General features: G+C 40.1%; 2 long non-coding RNA genes and 2 pseudogenes across 2 annotated transcripts; all 4 read left to right on the top strand.

Annotated features, from left to right (window-relative positions):
• On the top strand, positions 1–2,102 carry LOC129351366 (tripartite motif-containing protein 16-like protein; annotated as a pseudogene).
• A 3,301-nt stretch (positions 2,103–5,403) lies between these two features.
• On the top strand, positions 5,404–7,758 carry LOC129351376 (uncharacterized). The gene is made up of 3 exons (XR_008604725.1): positions 5,404–5,512; positions 7,408–7,522; positions 7,635–7,758. It is a non-coding gene; the product is annotated as an uncharacterized LOC129351376 (long non-coding RNA).
• A 1,026-nt stretch (positions 7,759–8,784) lies between these two features.
• LOC129351374 (uncharacterized) lies at positions 8,785–10,684 on the top strand. The gene is made up of 4 exons (XR_008604723.1): positions 8,785–8,869; positions 8,963–9,065; positions 9,151–9,315; positions 9,428–10,684. It is a non-coding gene; the product is annotated as an uncharacterized LOC129351374 (long non-coding RNA).
• A 5,415-nt stretch (positions 10,685–16,099) lies between these two features.
• LOC129351365 (tripartite motif-containing protein 16-like) lies at positions 16,100–17,952 on the top strand (annotated as a pseudogene).
• The last annotated feature ends 1,194 nt before the right edge of the window (positions 17,953–19,146 follow it).

A 19,146-nucleotide genomic window follows, 5' to 3' on the forward strand; every position in this document is an offset into this window, starting at 1 on the left:
TTCCAGGCCTCATTCACTGCAGCAACACATGATGTTTAGATCAGAGCCTACAGCTGTTGTTCTGCAGACGAGGAAACTACGCAGTTGTTACTGAGAGCTGAAATGGCGCAGGGAGGAGTTCAACTAGACGAAGAAAACTTGTCTTGTTCCATCTGTTTGGAACAACTGAAGGATCCGGTGACTATAACTGTGTCCACATCTTGACCTGTGGACACAGTTACTGTATGAAGTGTGTTAAAGACCACTGGGATGGAGAAGATCAGAGGAGAAACTACAGCTGCCCTCAGTGCAGGAAAGAGTTCAGACCGAGGCCCAACCTGGAGAAAAACGTCATGCTAGCTGCTTTAGTGGAGGAGCTGAAGAAGTCTGGACTCCAAGCTGCTCCAGCTGACCACTGCTATGCTGGACCTGAAGATGTGGCCTGTGATGTCTGCACTGGGAGGAAGATGAAAGCTGTTAAAACCTGTCTGGTTTGTCTGATTACTTACTGTGAGAATCATCTTCAGACTCATTATCAATTACCTGCTTTTAAAAAACACAAGCTGGTGGATCCATCCAACACTCTCATGGAGAGCATCTGCTCTCATCATGAGGAGGTGATGAAGATGTTGATGGATGGTTATGAAACAGCCTCTGCAGAAGCAGAAAGAGCTGAGAAGCAGAAGGAGCTCCAGGAGAGTCGACAACAAATCCATCAGAGAATCCAGGACCAAGAGAAAGATGTGAAGCTGCTTCAACAGGAGCAGCTTCACTCTGCTGATAAAGCAGTGGAGGACAGTGAGAAGATCTTCACTGAGCTGATCCGTCTCCTCCAGGAAAGAAGCTCTGATGTGAAGCAGCAGATCAGATCCCAGCAGGAAACTGAAGTGAGTCGAGTCAAAGATGTTCAGGAGAAGCTGCAGCAGGAGATCACTGAGCTGAAGAGGAAAGACGCTGAGCTGGAGCAGCTCTCACACACAGAGGATCACACCCAGTTTCTCCTCAACTACCCCTCACTGCCAGCACTCAGTGAGTCTACAGGATCATCCAGCATCAAGATCCGTCCTCTGAGACACTTTGAGGACGTGACAGCAGCTGTGTCAGAGCTCAGAGACAAACTACAGGACATCCTGAGAGACTCATGGAGAAACATTCAACTGGCAATAAGTGATGTTGATGTCCTACTGGCAGAACCAGAACCAGAACCAAAGACCAGACGTGAATTCCTACAGTATTTCCAAGAACTCACTCTGGATCCAAACACGGCACACAAGAAGCTTTCAATATCTAAGAAGAACAGAAAATCTAAAACTGTAAGACAGCAACAGTTTTATCCGGATCATCCAGACAGATTCTCTGTTCATAAGCAGGTTCTGAGCAGAGAGAGTCTGACTGGACGTTGTTACTGGGAGGTGGCCTGGACTGGGAGACTAGTTGGTGTCGGAGTTTCCTACAAGGACATGAACAGATCAGAAGAATTTGGACAAAACAACAAATCTTGGTGCTTATATTGTCACCTGGTCTGTACCGTATTTTATCACAACGTTGTGACTCCAGTACCAGGTTCTAATTTGTCCAGAGTGGGAGTGTATCTGGACCACAGAGCAGGTGTTCTGTCTTTCTACAACGTCTCTGGACCCATGACTCTGATCCACAGAGTCCAGACCAGATTCACTGAGCCTCTGTATGCTGGGATTACGCCTCTGAGTTTTGGAGACTCTGTTGAGTTTATTAAAACTAAATAGTCAGCAGTGATCTGAGCTCCAGGTGGTTAAAATGTGTATTTTAGTTCCAGTTTGTTGTTTCTTCACTGATCAGAGATCAGCTGCCTTTATGGAGCAACTTTATCATCTTGTTTGTTTTGTTGAGTTTGTTTGGGTGCTGCCCCTTCCTGTTTCTGATCTAAGGATTTTTATTCACCCCTGATCAAGTCGACATTTATTGCTGTGTCAGATTAAATGTTGATCAAATCCATGTTTAGATGATCTGATGGAAACATGATGTAATAAACATCCTGATTGTTTTTCTAATGCTTGTCTTTGCTGAATTGTGATTTGCTACATTTCTGTTTATTATTAGGCACTATTAGTTCAATAATCTTCATATTATTCAGTATTCCAGGTTCTTTCATCAACATATTAGTTGATTAGATTTAGATTTTATTATTCACTTGCATATTTGTAGTTTATGTACTGTATGGTTGAGTTATTTCTTTAAAATAAATTCTCATACTCTGGAGAGAAACAGTTTGTGTTTATTGTTGCAGCGTCAGACGTCCTGTAGTGTTACATTAGATTATTAACAAGAGACTGAAGGTGTTGGGATAATTTTTCCTGATTATGAAACTGTAAGACACTTTTATTAATAATTATATTAGTAATAACTTCATCTTAATTATTGATATTTGTGTAAGCTAAACATGGTTGCATCCCATTCAGTCTAACAAGATTCCCTGATCCTCTGACAGGCCCACAGCATCACAGATCTTCTACCATAGCTAACAGTGAGGCTGCAGGTTCTTCTCCATTAATGGATTGTTCCTTATTAAACCTTCCTAGAGTGGTCGTTGGTGAAAATGTCACATCTACATTTGAGATGAAAAAGTCTTTCTTTTTAAAGCATTTATTGTTTAAAGCCAAAAATAAAATCCTCTGACGTCTCCATCATGGCTGACAGCAGAGATGAGCTGATGTTTATGAGGAGTTTATGGGACAAAATCAATGAGTCACAGCTTTGAATCCTGTGACACAAATGAACAGGGACATCTAGTGTCCACCTCTGGGTACTGCAGAGGAAAACTAAAATAATCTGGGTTGGATTAGGTTGGAGTGACAGGATTATTTTAAACTGACAGAACAAAGAAATATAAAGACCAGAGTTCATGAAGGGAGGAAGATATAGAGAAATGTATAGATCTCAATGCTATACAGAAGAGAAGGAGCTTCTTAAAGAGACAGGTGCCGAATTCAAGAAGTTAAATTGGGAAGTTAGTGCAGAGCAACATGGTGGCTTTTAACTCTGCTGAGGTTTTCAGGAAACATTTAAATTATTTATAAAATCACACTAACTGGACCAAAAGGGAGGAAAACATCAAGAGACCTGCAGAAATAGGAATGGTAGATTTTGGAGCCTCATTTTAAGCTAAGAAATATCAAATCAACCAAGATTTGATGTCAAATCAGTTCAGTGAAGAGTGTAATATTTAGATGAAATAATGGTGAAGTAAGCGTTATGTTTGGTTCCCAGTAACAATGTTTATAATTAATGGTAATAATCTGTTAACGTTATTAATCTGTTTTATTGTTGTTGCCGCTGGACTCACTGTGACGTCATAGCGCTACGAAACCCTGATCCTCTTCCCCCCTGCGTTCAGGCTCCAAGGTTGCATTCAGGCTGCGTTCAGGAGCCTGAACGCACCTCAGGTTGCATTCAGGCTGCGTTCAGGAGCCTGAACGCACCTCAGGTTGCATTCAGGCTGCGTTCAGGAGCCTGAACGCACCTCAGGTTGCATTCAGGCTGCGTTCAGGAGCCTGAACGCACCTCAGGTTGCATTCAGGCTGCGTTCAGGAGCCTGAACGCACCTCAGGTTGCATTCAGGCTGCATTCAGGAGCCTGAACGCACCTCAGGTTGCATTCAGGCTGCGTTAAGGAGCCTGAACGCACCTCAGGTTGCATTCAGGCTGCGTTCAGGAGCCTGAACATACCTCAGGTTGCATTCAGGATGCGTTCAGGAGCCTGAACGCACCTCAGGTTGCATTCAGGCTGCGTTCAGGAGCCTGAACGCACCTCAGGTTGCATTCAGGCTGCGTTCAGGAGCCTGAACATACCTCAGGTTGCATTCAGGATGCGTTCAGGAGCCTGAACGCACCTCAGGTTGCATTCAGGCTGCGTTCAGGAGCCTGAACGCACCTCAGGTTGCATTCAGGCTGCGTTAAGGAGCCTGAACGCACCTCAGGTTGCATTCAGGCTGCGTTCAGGAGCCTGAACGCACCTCAGGTTGCATTCAGGCTGCGTTCAGGAGCCTGAACGCACCTCAGGTTGCATTCAGGCTGCGTTCAGGAGCCTGAACGCACCTCAGGTTGCATTCAGGCTGCATTCAGGAGCCTGAACGCACCTCAGGTTGCATTCAGGCTGCGTTCAGGAGCCTGAACGCACCTCAGGCTAACGGCCTGAAGCTAGCCGCCTGATATAATCTAAAGGCTCTGAAAGAGGCTGACTGATCATGAAGTGGTTTTCCTTCTGCTGTTGAGGCGCACAGCGCTGAAACCACAGCTCTGATCTGACACGCCGCCAGTCCAACCAGAGCGGCGGCCATGTTTGCTCTGATCAGACTCAACCAGTTTACCTGTCAACTGTTATTTATTCAGTTACAGTTTGTTAATTATATTGTTTTGCTTTTCTTGTTGTGCTGAACTGTGTGAGTGAATAAAGCTGGAGAGTCGAATTCGGCTACATTTGTTTAGAGTTTTACTTTAAAGTTGTGACTAACTTTGGTTGAAAAGTGAGGATTCAGTAATGTGAGTGTGTTTGTTTTATTTCTGGTTTTCCTTCATTTTATCACTAATAAAATATATCTGGACAGACTTTAAACTTATTGCAGCGCCTCCTTGTTGGTATCTGTCATGATGGCTCTTAGCAGCAGGTTTAAAGAGGAATGTTGAGGCAGGAGATCTGAACATCCTGCAGAGGAAGAGACAGAGTTAAGCCACAATCTACATATACATTTAATGCATTTCAACAGTTACAACACTTCCATTGGTTTGTTTTATTTTAACAGGACAACATCAGTTCCAGCTGAGATGACATTGCATGAAAACACAAAAAATAAAATACTTCAATCCGTATCTGTCTTTAATTCTTCATCACACATTTAAAGTGTTTTTATTCAAGTAATGAAGACCTTCATTAGTGACCATAAGTCCATTAAATCTGCTACTGACCACAACATTATTAACTTTCTCAAACCTTGGTTTCTTTTTTACTATTATTTTTCATGATTTATTAGTTTTTTATTATTCTCTTCTCTACTTTAATAGCTTAGTTTTTGTTTGCCTGGTTAAAAAGTTTGTTGACTGAAGTATTGAGGTATTTTGTTAATAAATTCTCAAATATTGAAGAGAAATTGTTATTTTTCATATGTGTGCATATAAAAAATAATGCACACATAAATAATGTGTGCATTATCTTGTTTTAATAATGTGTTATTAAAACAAGTTATGTGGTGAAAACACGTGGAGACTTTCACTTCTTTAGAGTCAGTACCATGACTCCTCCCTTCGCAGAGAGAGAGAGGGGAGGAGAGTGTTCCGGAAAGTGTGTCGCACTTTCCGAAACACTCTCCTCCCCTCTCTCTGCGAGAGAGGGGAGGAGAGTGTTAACATTCCTGTTGTAAGGATGAACTCTCCTTACGAGGAGAGTGACAACAATTCTGTTGTAATGTCGGTACCAGTTGGTCTCTGTGAGATTTTCTTCAGCCGTTCAGGATTTTGGACTTTTATCTTCTTCGTGGTTCTGCTCTGGACGCCTGTTAAAAGTAAAAGCTGCTGCTTTTCTCCTCAACTTACGTTAAACTGTTACTAAGCAACGAGGAAGCGTCTCCATTCAAACTTTGATCAGTTTGTGAAGATATGATTTAAACAACGAGCAATAATTGTCATCTCTTTTTAAACTGGTTAAACGTTCATGTTATGTTTTTAAGTTAATTAAATTTTTTTTCTTCTCACTTTGTTCCCTGTTTTGGTTCGGTTGCTGTTGCCACTATTCTGGTATTAAACTCGTGCACGTCTCCGCCTGGCAGCGTGAGCGCGCCGAGCGGTGATAGACGCCATTTTATTTTGAAAATCACACTAAACTGGAGGCGCTGCAACCCTTCCATTTCATCAAGTTTGTTGTGGGGAAACTAGAAGGAATGACGATCTGAATTACTTTACTGGCAGCACGATGCTGTCCATGGTTTTAAACTGAAGGAAGGGAGAAAAATTGTGGTTTTAATAGTTACAACGGAGAATATAGAAATCCAGGCAGCACTGGTGAATATTCAGGCTAGAAACTCAGACTGGAGAAACTCAGACTGAGACATGACACACAACTGTAGAGATAAATTACACAATGGCTTTAAATACACAAGGGAGAGAATCAGGGGGAACAAAGGGCAGCTGGGGGCAATAAAGGGGCAACACAGGAATTCATTCCTCCCACCCATCCATTTTCTAACACCCCTGTCCCAAGAGCAGGGACAGAGGTCTCAAACTCCAGTCCTCAAGGGTCGGTGTCCTGCAAATGTTAGATGAGCCTCTGCTGCACCACCTGATAGAATAATTAGGTGGTGCAATAATTGGGAAGATCAGGCTCTGGAGATCTGATTTACCCCAGGAAGAGGTAATTAAGCCATTTCATTTCAATGTTTTGAACCCGTAGCTCATCTAAAAACTATAGGACAGTACCCAAAACTATAGGACTGGAGTTTGACACAAGACACACCTTCCTGTTCAGGAAAACTCCACCCCTTTATATTTTCACTGTGGGAGAATTTTGCCCTTTCTGCCCTTTCTGCCCTACAACTTGTTCTTCATTCTGTTTTCAAATATTTTGTATTCTTATTTTAATCTTTTTAGTTATGATGGCTTTTCATCAGCTCTGCGTTGTGTGAATACGATACCAGGAGACAGGATGAGACAAAATGTGGTTTGTCTGTATGAAACAGGATATAAAACAATCAGGGACCAGGTTCATCACCGGCAGTACAGCACCTTACGAGGAATAGTATTTTATTAGCAACAAGCTAACAGAACATTTTACAGGACTTTTACAATGTTCCCAGTGAACCTACCTCGCGCCATCTCTCATGAACTGGCAACAAGATATCTATGTTCACTATAGTTAACGTTGCCAATCACCAGGAGGGGGTGCTGTTTCACCCATTACACCTGAACCCAAACTTGGAAGTAATGACAACATTAACTATGTTACATTATCATCATCATCATCATTCTGTAATCCGTCACGCTGCTGTTGCACCAGAATTTATTTCCCCCTGTCAGACAATAAAGAATATTGTTGTAAAAAAAAATATTTTATTCTATAATTGATTTATTAAATTATTCTGACAACTAACCAGATGAAAAAAATTGACATATTCTGCAGAGTTTTGATTTAACCATTTTGACTTATTTAATATGATATTATAAATACTTTAATAAAACCCAATGAACAAACAATTCAATCCCCTTAAACTAAAAAGCATTTTATTGCATAAAGTCAATAATAACATTTATTTAGTGAATGTTAAATCATCTGTAGCAAAAGTTCAATCTGCAGATAAAAATCTCTCCTAACATCAAGTGAAAAGTTCTGCTTATTTTAACATTTTAACAGTGCAGGGCTGTTTATTGGTGCTTAAGAGAAGATTTGTTGTTTTTTTTTTTACAGCTAAATCTTGAGGAGTTTTCTGACCAGATGAAGATGATCTCCTCCTCTTCCTCTCTCAGGATGAAGATGATGTCCAGCATCCTGCTGCTCCTCATCCTCAGCTCATGTCTCTGTGGTCAGTCTCCATCTTGTCTTTGTGACAGAAAGCTCTCTAGATGGAGCTGAAAGACTCCCATGTTCCAGTTCTCAGTGTGTCTGCTCCTCTCTTTCCCTCTCTGTCTCCTCAGCAGCAACATTTGTAGTGAATGTGACACAGAGCAGCTATCAGGCAGAGGAGAAGCAGAGCATCACTCTGGAGTGGACCTTCACCACCAAGACTCAGGGAACCTGGAAGAATCTGTTCATAATCTGCAGCTTGGTGAGACCTGATAAAGACTAGTTCTCTATCGGGTTCATGAAGGAGTTGAGATTCCAAAGTTTCAGGATAAACAGTTTTCAGGACGAGTCCAGAGCAACAAAGACGTCCTCAGAGAAGGACGAATCAGACTCCATGTGTCCAGACTGAGGACTGAAGACTCTGGTCTGTATGAGTGTGAAGTGAAAACTGAAGATGGATTCAACTCTGCAGAATGTCGACTCAACGTCTCTGGTGAGTTTCTGCTTTATTTCTGAACCTTAAAGTCTAAATGCTGTAAAACTGAAATAAAAGCGAGAAAATGAACATGTGGATGAAACTAAAAGTATCTGATTAATCTGATCCAGAGACCCACCTGAGTCCCTGTCAAGATTATTATAATAAAAAATACACTGAAATTTAGTAAATATTTTTGTTAATTGAAATAAAAAAAAACTAATTAATGAGTTTTTAAACTATAACTAACTAAATGAAACTATATTGGACATTTACATTTACACATCCTCATATTATATATCTAATGTCCTTTGGTTCTGTGTTTATTAATTTTAGTGTTTTTTTATATAAACATCAGCAGATTATATCAGCTGTTGCTCAATGATCCTCCTGATTTCACTTCTGCTGATCTGGAAAATAGTTTAGATAAAACTCCTGATTCTGTTGGTTGTTCAGCGATAATTGAACACATTTATTAAAAATGGTATCTTTTGTTGAGTCTTTTTTACCCAATCGATGTTTAAAAAACATAAAAATGTTTAAAACAATCACAAAAATGAACCACAGAATGGGGAGAAAAAAACAAAGTGACTGCTAACGCTGAAACTAAACACATTAAAACTAACTAATTTAAATTAGGTTAATTAACTTATTTATCAAAACAAAACGACATTTGTTGTGATATTTTGTCATAACGAAATAAAATTAAAGTACAAATGGTTGTCAGCATGTTGGTGAACAAACGGGTCCAAACTTCAGCTTTAATTGTTTTTCTCATAAATTCTGTTATTGTTTCTGTTCAGGTCCAAACTTTGCTAAAATAACAATTCCCCAGAAACGTCATGAGTTCGACGCCACAGGAGGAAACCAGCAGGAACAGAGAGTCTGCAGGTCCAAACTCTGATGCTTCTGACAATAAAACAGGTTTTAACTTGTTTTTTTATTTTATTTGGGTTTTCTGACATTTTTCTTCTTTTATTTCAGGTCGTCGGTCGAGGCTGTTTCTTATTTTCCCCTTTATTCTCTTCATCATTTCTCTGAGTTTGCTTTTCATCTTCAGCTTGAAAAATTGCTCCAAAAACTCAAAGTAAGTCAGAAATAATTAAACTACATCAGAGCTTCTTTCTCATAATGTTCATCAGATTAATAAGAAAATAATAAACCTGTTTCAGATTTCAAGAGAACCTGCAGAGAGCCTCTGCCTTGCAGTTTGGATGCCTTGCTCAAGAGCAGACCTGTGTTGATGTGGAGCAGAACTCAGTGATTCCTGATGAACCGCAGCGTCATGAAAACTGTGGAGGTTGAGTCGATCAATCTGAGACTATCGATGAATCCAGGTGAGTCTTATCATGGTCACATGATGATGTCATGTCACCATGGTGCTGCAGGTGATGCTCTAATAAAATGCTCTTTGTTTGACTCTGAACTTTTTCTTTTGTTCTCCTGAAGGTTCTTCATAAAGCAGCTCACAGACTCTGCAGGAATCCCACAAACTTTCTGATAAACATGAGAAAATGTTGTGGATTTTTCTCCAGGAAGAGGAAACACCTGAAGAGAAGCTCTTGGTTTTTTCTCTTGTTTTTCTGTGTCTCCTGAAGTTGAGTCTGTCTACAGATCAATGAGACCAGTGGAAGGTTTTCATCTCTGACTGAACGTCACAAAAGGTGAAGAAATGAGAAGAGATTATAGAAAATGCAGCTCAAACCTGCAGCCTCTCCAGATGAATGGACAGTCTGTGAAGAGACACCAGCAACAATCAAACTGGGATCAAACTGGCCCAGTTTGGCCTGAACCAGTGAAGAGTTGCTGGTTTCTTCCTGAGCATCATGGAGACATTTGAACATTTTGCATCATTTGCTGCTCTGCTGGATGTTATGCTGCTCCAATCACTGAGACTTAAAATTAATTTACGTTAATGTGTTTTCCGTGGAATGAAGGGAACTGAACTTCTGTTCAGTTTCTTAACCATATCAGCTCTGACCTGCTCTGAAGGCTGTGATGCATTCAGGGACTGTTTGTTCATCTCAGTGTTTCCAGAGAGCGACTGTCGACTCACCAGTGATTCTCTGAGGCTTCCTGTCCTGTGAGATGGTGACTTCAGTGTAGGACACAGAACGGTTCACTCCACCTGCACAAAACAACCAATCATGGTGACGGCCGTTTTACTGCCATAGTTTTAATTTACATGTTTTATTTTGTATTATTTATATTTTTAAGACTCTTATTTTGGAAGATTAAGGTAGGAAGTGGAATCAGTACGTTGCTAGTTACCAGAGATGCTTGACATGTAACGGCATGCTTTGGCAAGTAAATGAAGGAAGATCATTAAGTTTAAGAATTTATTTTAATTATCTCATTTCTGCCTCAAAAGGAAGGATCAGCCAGCGAAGTATTTTTATATGTTTTATATTATTTGTTTTGTCAATATTGCATTATTGACACCATCTCACTAAGTTTACGTTGTGTGGTTTTGGTGTCAGGGAAACTGACGCTGTGACAAGAACAACTTTAAAGACTTTCATTAAAGCTGACTTCACACCAGCTGTGAAATGAACTCTTAATTGCCAAAAATAAGAACGGGTGGAAGTGATGAGCCGGACGAGGTCAAAGTTCAACATTTATCCTATGAAGCTGTAATGCTGTCTTCAGGTTATAGGTCAAAGTTCATGAATGAATAAAAACTGTGATAAAGTCACTGAACCAGGATCTGTTGCAGTTTCATGATTTTATTGCCTTGTCAGTAAAAATTTGCCTCTTAAACTAAATTGTTGTTTCTGTGTTGAAAAGTGTAGAGTTACTGTCATCTGGTTTGTTGTTTAGTTGATGCTTTGTTGTTCGGTGCTGCCCCCTCCTGTTTCTGTTCAGCCATGGAGACTGAACAGGAAGTATTTTTATTCACCTAAACTAATTTCATTTAGCTTTATTGCTTTGTCAGACCAAACATTGTTGTCCAAATCCTGGAAACTGTGATTATGATCACCATCAATCAGTTATTTTATTGGACAAAGATCTGATTCCGGATCAAACGGAGGACCTGAAGTTGTCTTTGTTTGGAAAATGATCTTAATAAAGTGGACTAACTGTTTGACTATAAAAAGGTGTATCAGTTGTGTTGTATTTCATTGCATTTTATTATAAAATTTCTACATTTTATATTTCAAAGAAAATCCCTCTACATTTCTAATATAATTGAAACCATCGTTGTGGTTTTCAGATGAAAACAGAATGAGTAATCAATGTTTCTGATCACTGAAAACAGGAAGATATTTGGAGTCCAGGACGTCCTGTGGTCCTAAAAGGACAACATTCACTCTGCAGAGCTTCAGGGAAGACGAGGCGAGACAAGAGACAAAAGAAACAGAAATATGACCACCAGATGGCGCCAAATACAATATTCATTAAACTATGACCTGAACAAAGAGGCACAAATCAGCTTCTCTTTCTGGAAGACTCAGTGTAGTGTTGTAAATTAAATTAATGCAATATTTATTTAATTTAGATTAAAAGTGTGATATTTTCTGTTATTTGTTTTTCTAATAACCTGATTCACCCATTAGATAAAACATGAACACAAGCTGTCATACATGGGAGCCTAATTAAAAAAAAAAAAAGACCAATCAGTGTAACCTTTCTTTTATAAATAGAGACATAAATATATTGAATTACAGATTTGATAACTCTACACCAGTACAGCACACTTAGCTTGGTCAAAAACAACTTTGATTTGTTCTGTCAGTGCAGTTAGTGAGTATAACAGCCAATGCAAAATCAATAATAAAGAAAGTGAAACTGAAAACAATAAGTTCACTATTGTGGTCAAGCAGGTGAAAATAAACAACAGCAAACATTAATTCAAATGATCTAGAAAGTGCAATTAGGAATTATTCATATAATGTAAAATAAATAACGTCAGATCAACCACTAAAACCACGACAGTTTTTTATGTTCTGTTCTTCAGTTCTTAAACTGCTCTTTAACACAAAAAGGATGTTGATTTAATTTTACTTAACTGTTTTATACTGTAACTTAAACTTAAGTTTAATAAAACCTGCCTGTTAAAGCCTCAGCTACTTTAGAGTATCTCCATATGGTGTGTTTATTTAAAATTGAAATTTTCTTCCGTTTCTGCTTCTTTCTCACTCTGTGTTTCTCCTGCACAGAGTCCAGACCACATTCACTCAGCCTCTACATGCTGAATTGATTCTATACATGTTATCAAAATGTCATGTAAAACCACTTTATGCTTCAGCTCCAGAGATTTTAAAAGGTCAACTTTGTGCTTTAGTTCAGGTTGTTTACAGATTCCGGTTCACCTGAGTCGTTTCTGTCAGTGGGGAGGAAACTAACAGCTGATTAACATACAGGCTTCACTATGAATGAAACCAATACGCTGCAAGTTTGCAGCAACACAGGATTCATAAACATCACCAACACATCACTCAACACACAATGGTCACCGACTATTAGAAGAAGAGATACTTCCAAGATGACAGCGTCCACCATAAAGATTCCTGTGGAAAGAAAACAACAGCAGCACTTTTATGATCGGAGGCGTTCATGTCTGCAGGAATATTTTCTATTTATTGGGGTGAGTTGCAGAAGTTTGATGGTTTTTAAAACACCATTAAAATACATAGCATGTCAATGGCATGTAGATGTAAGTGTGCTTCATCTGGGGCTGTACAGCTGCTGCTGTGATAATAGATATGAAACATTTAGCAGCGCTGCGCCCCGTCCTGCCTGACTGCATCTGGACGATGCAACACTTAAAATAATTATTGACATTATTTTATTTGGGCCTAATTAACATAGGCCCAAATTTTAACAAGGCCTATTTTATATTTAAAAATAAATTAGATGGAATAAGTCGTGGTTTATATTCTCTTTTGAAGAGAATCTAAACTGATTTGCTGATTATAAGCATAATTGTAACACAGTGTTGCAATAGGGATAATGTTTCATCATGTGACAACAGAAAGGGAACTAACTAGTCTGAGGTTTTTGGGAAGCAAAGGAATTTAAACTTCATCTTTATTTTCACATTTTAGCTACAAGACAGAAAGTGCTTTCCATCATGAAAACATCAACAGAAACCAGTTTTGAAAATAACCACACATTAAATTTTATCCAATGCATCATCAGAATCATCAATACACATGAACTATGTTGATCAATGTTCCATTCAGTACCAACCAAAGGCACCAGGTGGGTTTTCGTCCTGATTTAAAGGAACCCAGTGCTGCAGCTGTTTCGCAATTTGCAGTTTTGTTGTGCATAAAAGCTTCTCCATGTTTGGTTCTGGTTCTGGGGATGCAGAGCACACTAGAACTTAGCAGTTTATCAATAATATCATAATTCAAACCAACTCCACCCAACATCTCCATCATGGCCGACAGGAGACAACAGAGATGACTTGACATGTCAGAAGGAGTTCATGTAATGTGACTCAGATGAACAGGGACATCTAGTGTCCACCTCTCGGTACTGCAGAGGAAAATATAATGATGTTCACATCAGACCCTGTAGAGTTAGCGCCCTCCACTGGCCAAGGTAAAATATGAAGCGGTGTGTATATTGGAGCAACACACCCACCACTGTGACGTGTTGACAGTTTGAACAGAAAAAAAACAAAGCAATGAAACCTGCAATCAGTTTGAACTTCTGTCCAGGACTGATCGTCTGATTATTGACTTATTGATTATTGATTATTAATTTCATGCTTTGTTAAGTTAAATTAGTCTCCATAAGTACATGTGTATGATAAATGTATTGTCAGTAAATTAGAGTTAAACCATTGCTTGGTTCCTCCTTTGCCTGGGTTTATGTGTATCATGCTCAGGTCGGTCAGCCTTGTTCTTTCACTTCATCTATTTCCTTTACTATCTACGTGTGACACATCACATATTTTTATATAAAGCAGTGGATGGTGAAATATCTGAGTGTCCAGTAAAAACTGTTACTGTATTTGATATGAGTTTCAGAGACCTCTACATGTTCACTGTGAGTTTATTGCTGCATGTGCTTTAAGGTTTCTCTATCTGTTTCGTGACATTCCATTGAAATTTGCATGACTGAACATCACATTGATGTGGATACAGCAGATCCAGTGAAGCAGCTTATCGCTTCTCCTAGACAAAAGAAGACGTTGGTTATCTGTTGGAGAACAGGCTGGAAAAACCAGACCCAGTCCACAGAGTCCCTGGAGTCCCTGGAGTCCTCCATGTTTGCCAGCTGCTGAGCCTGACGGTGTCCAACAACTTTGTACTGACTTCCTAAGGCAAATGCTGCTTTTATGCCCGACTCGCTCCCTCTCCCTCACATGGAAGACTGTATTAACAGTGTTGGTTCAGCTGCATTTATCATCGTCAGGCCCCAGCAGGGGGCCTGGAGCAGATAGACTGAGGAAGGCAGATATCTTCAGGGAGATTTTTATCCGGTTGCTGACAGTCAGCCATCCTTGCTTGACTAACGAGTCCTTGACTTAACCGTGAGTGTTGGTTCCTCAGGTCTCAGCTTTTGGCAGAATCCCAAATTAGAACCACAGTCATTGGGAATTGTTGGAGCGATTTCCTGAGACTCGAAGCAGCTCTCTGTTTTATCTGTTTTGGTCTTGGATCTTGCAGAGTCTTGGATCCTCTTCACCTTGATACAAGGCGTCTTTGTCCATCCAGTTGACAGCGAGTTGACTGCTGGGAAGGAAACCCTGAAGTTCCTCTTCACTGCAGTCGACTTTAAGACGCCAGAGCCTCATCAATCACAGCCTCACAAAAGGAAAACAGAAGTAGCTGCAACTTTGATTCGCTGTAATTAGTTTGCTTTAGATGGAGTTCTCTGCTCTGCTTAACATGAGATTGCTTAAAGGTCAATTTCCCATCTCACTTCCTTCTTTGGACCATCTGCTTTCCGATCAGCAGTCTCCATTGCTTGGTTCCTCCTTTGCCTGGGTTTGTGTGTATCATGCTCAGGTCGGTCAGCCTTGTTCTTTCACTTCATCTATTTCCTGATATTTCCTTTACTATCTACGTGTGACACATCACACCTCAATAATTTGCAACCTCCATTAAACTCTAATCAACTTTGACTGCAGTTGCATGCCATGTCTGATTACAAATATATTAAACATGATTATTGCTGATTATAAACACGTTAAACAGAATTAAACAGGGATCCTTGACCACTTTCTTCAGCATACTGACATGTCTTGGACCAGTGTGTCCAGTGGAGACTGAGGTGGACACATGGCTTGCATAAGATTTGAAACGTTTTCTCCCATTACCTCTTCGTGTTGCCCTGCAGCTCCTTTGTATGGACCAGTGAGTGTGAAAAGGCTTTCAGTGCAGATAAATCTGTTGTCTGCAGTGATTCTCCTGATGTCACCAGAGTGGACGTCTGTGATAAAGGTGCTGGTGCTATTCCAAGATGGCGAGGATGGAGTGTGCGAGTCATTATTCTGCTAAGTTTAAAACTCATCAGATGAACCCTTGAAAAATAAACTCTCATACTTGTCAAGTTTGGATTTGAGAATACGGGAAGTATCTGATGGTACTGTTATAAAAACAATAGTTCTCGGCCAGAATGGGAGCCTGGACAGGTATGAAGTCTTGTGATGCTCTTTGCCTTGCAGCATTTTGAGGTGTATTGTGGCTCTTCATGAACTACAGTGACTGCTTACTGACCACAACCCTATTGTCTACTTGTCTCAGATGTGTAACCATAACCACAGGCTGATGCACGCTGAGGACAAAAATCACGACTGCAGGTGAGCACACAGTTTTTATTCTATTATTGGCTAAATCTTTATTTGTAAGTCTAAAATCTTCAAGTTATAACCTTATGTTTATGTCTAAAGGAAATCAAACAGCATTAATTCCCAAAACAACCAAATAGCTAAAAAATTCAATCCAATTTGTGTTTAACATTGTACAGTCAAACCATTGTCTGCTTTCAGTTTCAACCATCTGTAACTCTACACCGAAACCTGGGAAAACAAGCAGGCTTAGACACGCCAGGACAATGACCCAAACCTTTTTTCTGCATAACTCCTCCTCTGCTGGATCTTGTCAACACATCTCTGTTCCCTCCTCTTCAGATCTGGAGGTTTATTGCTGAGTGAAACACCTGCAAAGCCTGATTCACTGCAGAAACACGAGGTGTGCAGATCAGAGCTCAGAGCTGTTGCTGCTCTGCAGAAGATAAACAAACACAGTCATCCTTACTGAGAGCTGAAATGACGGGGAGCGATCAACCAGAACGAGATAAGTTGTTTTGTTTTATCTGTTCTGGTCTACTGAAGGACCCAGTGACTATTCCCTGCGGACACAGTTACTGTACGAACTGTATTAAAAACCACTGGGATGGAGAGGATCAGAGTGGAACTCACAGCTGCCCTCAGTGCAGAGATATATTTGGACAGAGACCTGGGTTAAGGAAAAACTCCATGATAGAAGAGTTGATTAAATATCTGAAGAAGATGGGAACTGCTCCAGCTGACCACTGTTATGCTGGACCTGAAGATGTGGCCTGCGATGTCTGCACAGGAAGGAAGAGGAAAGCTGTCAAGTCCTGTTTAACCTGTTTAGCTTCTTTTTGTGAGGATCATCTCCAACCTCACCACGATGCTCCACCTTTAAGAAAGCACAAGTTGGTGAATCCCTCCAAGAACCTCCGGGAGAGCAAATGCTCCCGTCATGACAGGGAGTTGGAGATTTTCTGTCGTCTGATCAGCAGTGTATCTGTTATCTCTGCACTATGGATGAACATAAAGGCCATGAAACAGTCCCAGCTGCAGCAGAAAGAGCTGAGAAGCAGAAGAAGCTCCAGGAGAGTCGACAACAAATCCATCAGAGAATCCAGGACCAAGAGAAAGATGTGAAGCTGCTTCAACAGGAGGTGGAGGGCATCAATGTCTCTGCTGATAAAGCAGTGGAGGACAGGGAGAAGATCTTCACTGAGCTGATCCGTCTCCTCCAGGAAAGAAGCTCTGATGTGAAGCAGCAGATCAGATCCCAGCAGGAAACTGAAGTGAGTCGAGTCAAAGATGTTCAGGAGAAGCTGCAGCAGGAGATCACTGAGCTGAAGAGGAAAGACGCTGAGCTGGAGCAGCTCTCACACACAGAGGATCACACCCAGTTTCTCCTCAACTACCTCTCACTGCCAGCACTCAGTGAGTCTACAGGATCATCCAGCATCATTGTTCGTCCTCTGAGACACTTGAGGATGTGACAGCAGCTGTGTCAGAGCTCAGAGACAAGCTACAGGACGTCCTGAGAGACTCATGGAACATTCAACTGGCAATAAGTGATGTTGATGTCCTACTGGCAGAACCAGAACCAAAGACCAGAGATGAGTTCCTAAAATATTCTCAAGAAATCACTCTGAATCCAAACACAGCAGACAGGAAGCTGTTATTATCTCAGGTGAACAAAAAAGTTACATCAACTGACCAACAACAGTCGTATCCGGATCATCCAGACAGATTCAGTGTTTATAATCAGGTCCTGCAGAGAGAGAGTCTGACTGAACGTTGTTACTGGGAGGTGGCGATGAGAGGTGGAGCTGGAGTTGGAGTCGCAGTTTCATACCAGAACATCAACAAGGCAGAACCGTTTGGATTCAACGACAAATCTTGGTCATTAAATTGTACCACAGACGGTTACACGTTTCATCACAACAAGATTAAAACTACAGTAGCAGGTCCAGTTTCCTCCAGACTGGGAGTGTATCTGGACCACAGAGCAGGTATTCTGTCTTTCTACAGCGTCTCTGGAACCATGACTCTGATCCACAGAGTCCAGACCAGATTCACTGAGCCGCTGCACGCTGGGCTCAGACCGCTCTTCAGTAAAGACTCTGTGGAGTTCATTAAACTGTGATCTGAGGTCCGGTTGGTTAAAATGTATATTTTAGTTTCGGTTGTTTAAACCTCCATCATTGTTGCTGAGAGATATTTGTTTTCATTTCCTCTCTGCTCAAAGATCAGCTGCATTTATGAAACTGCTGTTTGTTTTTGTTGTTGGAGTTTGTTTGGGTGCTGCCCCTTCCTGTTTCTGTTCAGCCACAGAAGCTGTCGCTGCTAAGGAGGATTTTTATTCACCCAAACTAATTTTATTTAGATTTTGCTTGTCAGATCAAATGTTGTTCAGATTACTGTACAGATGAGAAGATCAGATTATAAATCTATGTGTCAATAAAGTCGTTTTGTGACTCAGATTGTGTCTCTGTGTTTGTTTTTGGACAATGATATTTTATTTTTGTTTCATTACATTTTATTATCATGTTTACCAACCTTGTCTCTATGATATAAACCCTTTGAGAGTAATTCCAGACATACTTTGCATTTCAATGGGCAGGAAATGGGCTTTAATCACTTTTTTACAGACTTTTTTTTTTTTTTTACATTTTGACATTTTGAATGCATTGAATGCATATCTGTTTCTGAATTTAACAAATTAAATACAGTAAAAAAAAAAACAAAAAACAGAAATAATTATTTAGCCACATCTATCACAGGACAGTGATCACACAGATTACCATTAAAAATAATTTCTGCTGCTATATTAAAATATAATATGAAATCTTGCAAGGCAATGCGCTGCTCTGCTATGCATTGCTACTGCGGCCTCAGTAACTTAATTGCACATAATTAGTTTATAAATTTTATCTGACATTAATGATTTATTTCTCATTAATGGTTAAATTTGCTTTGAATTATGTTGTGTTTGTATTAAATATGTTTTTTGGGGAATTTTATGTCAAATGTTCCTGTTCTTCATGTCACATCAGGTGATTTGATTATTTTAATCAGATTTTAAATGACTTTGCCAGGCTGATCATGCCCTGGGAGAGGAAATAGGAGTAAGTAGGTCAGTCTAACGCGTTCACTGGAATAACAAACACAATATGATGTATAAATATACAGATACCTGCCCGGGGGCAGAATAACAGCTGAAGAGGTTTTTTACAGTAGGTGAGGTTTATTCTCACACATTTAATGTCACTAAACTCAGAGATTTAAAGACAGACAAAGAAAACTAAAAGTTTTTCATAATTAACACTTTCAGAAACATAAAGAAGAGTTCTCCACTACAGTGAAAGTATTCGCAGAACAGCAAGTTATGTTTTTGCCTGTCAAAGCGACAACAGTTGGACCAGTTGGACTTCCTGTTTAA

The sequence above is a fragment of the Poeciliopsis prolifica genome, unplaced genomic scaffold (assembly GCF_027474105.1).
Source record: "Poeciliopsis prolifica strain line A6 unplaced genomic scaffold, Auburn_PproV2 SCAFFOLD066, whole genome shotgun sequence".
Classification (NCBI taxonomy): Eukaryota; Metazoa; Chordata; class Actinopteri; order Cyprinodontiformes; family Poeciliidae; genus Poeciliopsis; species Poeciliopsis prolifica.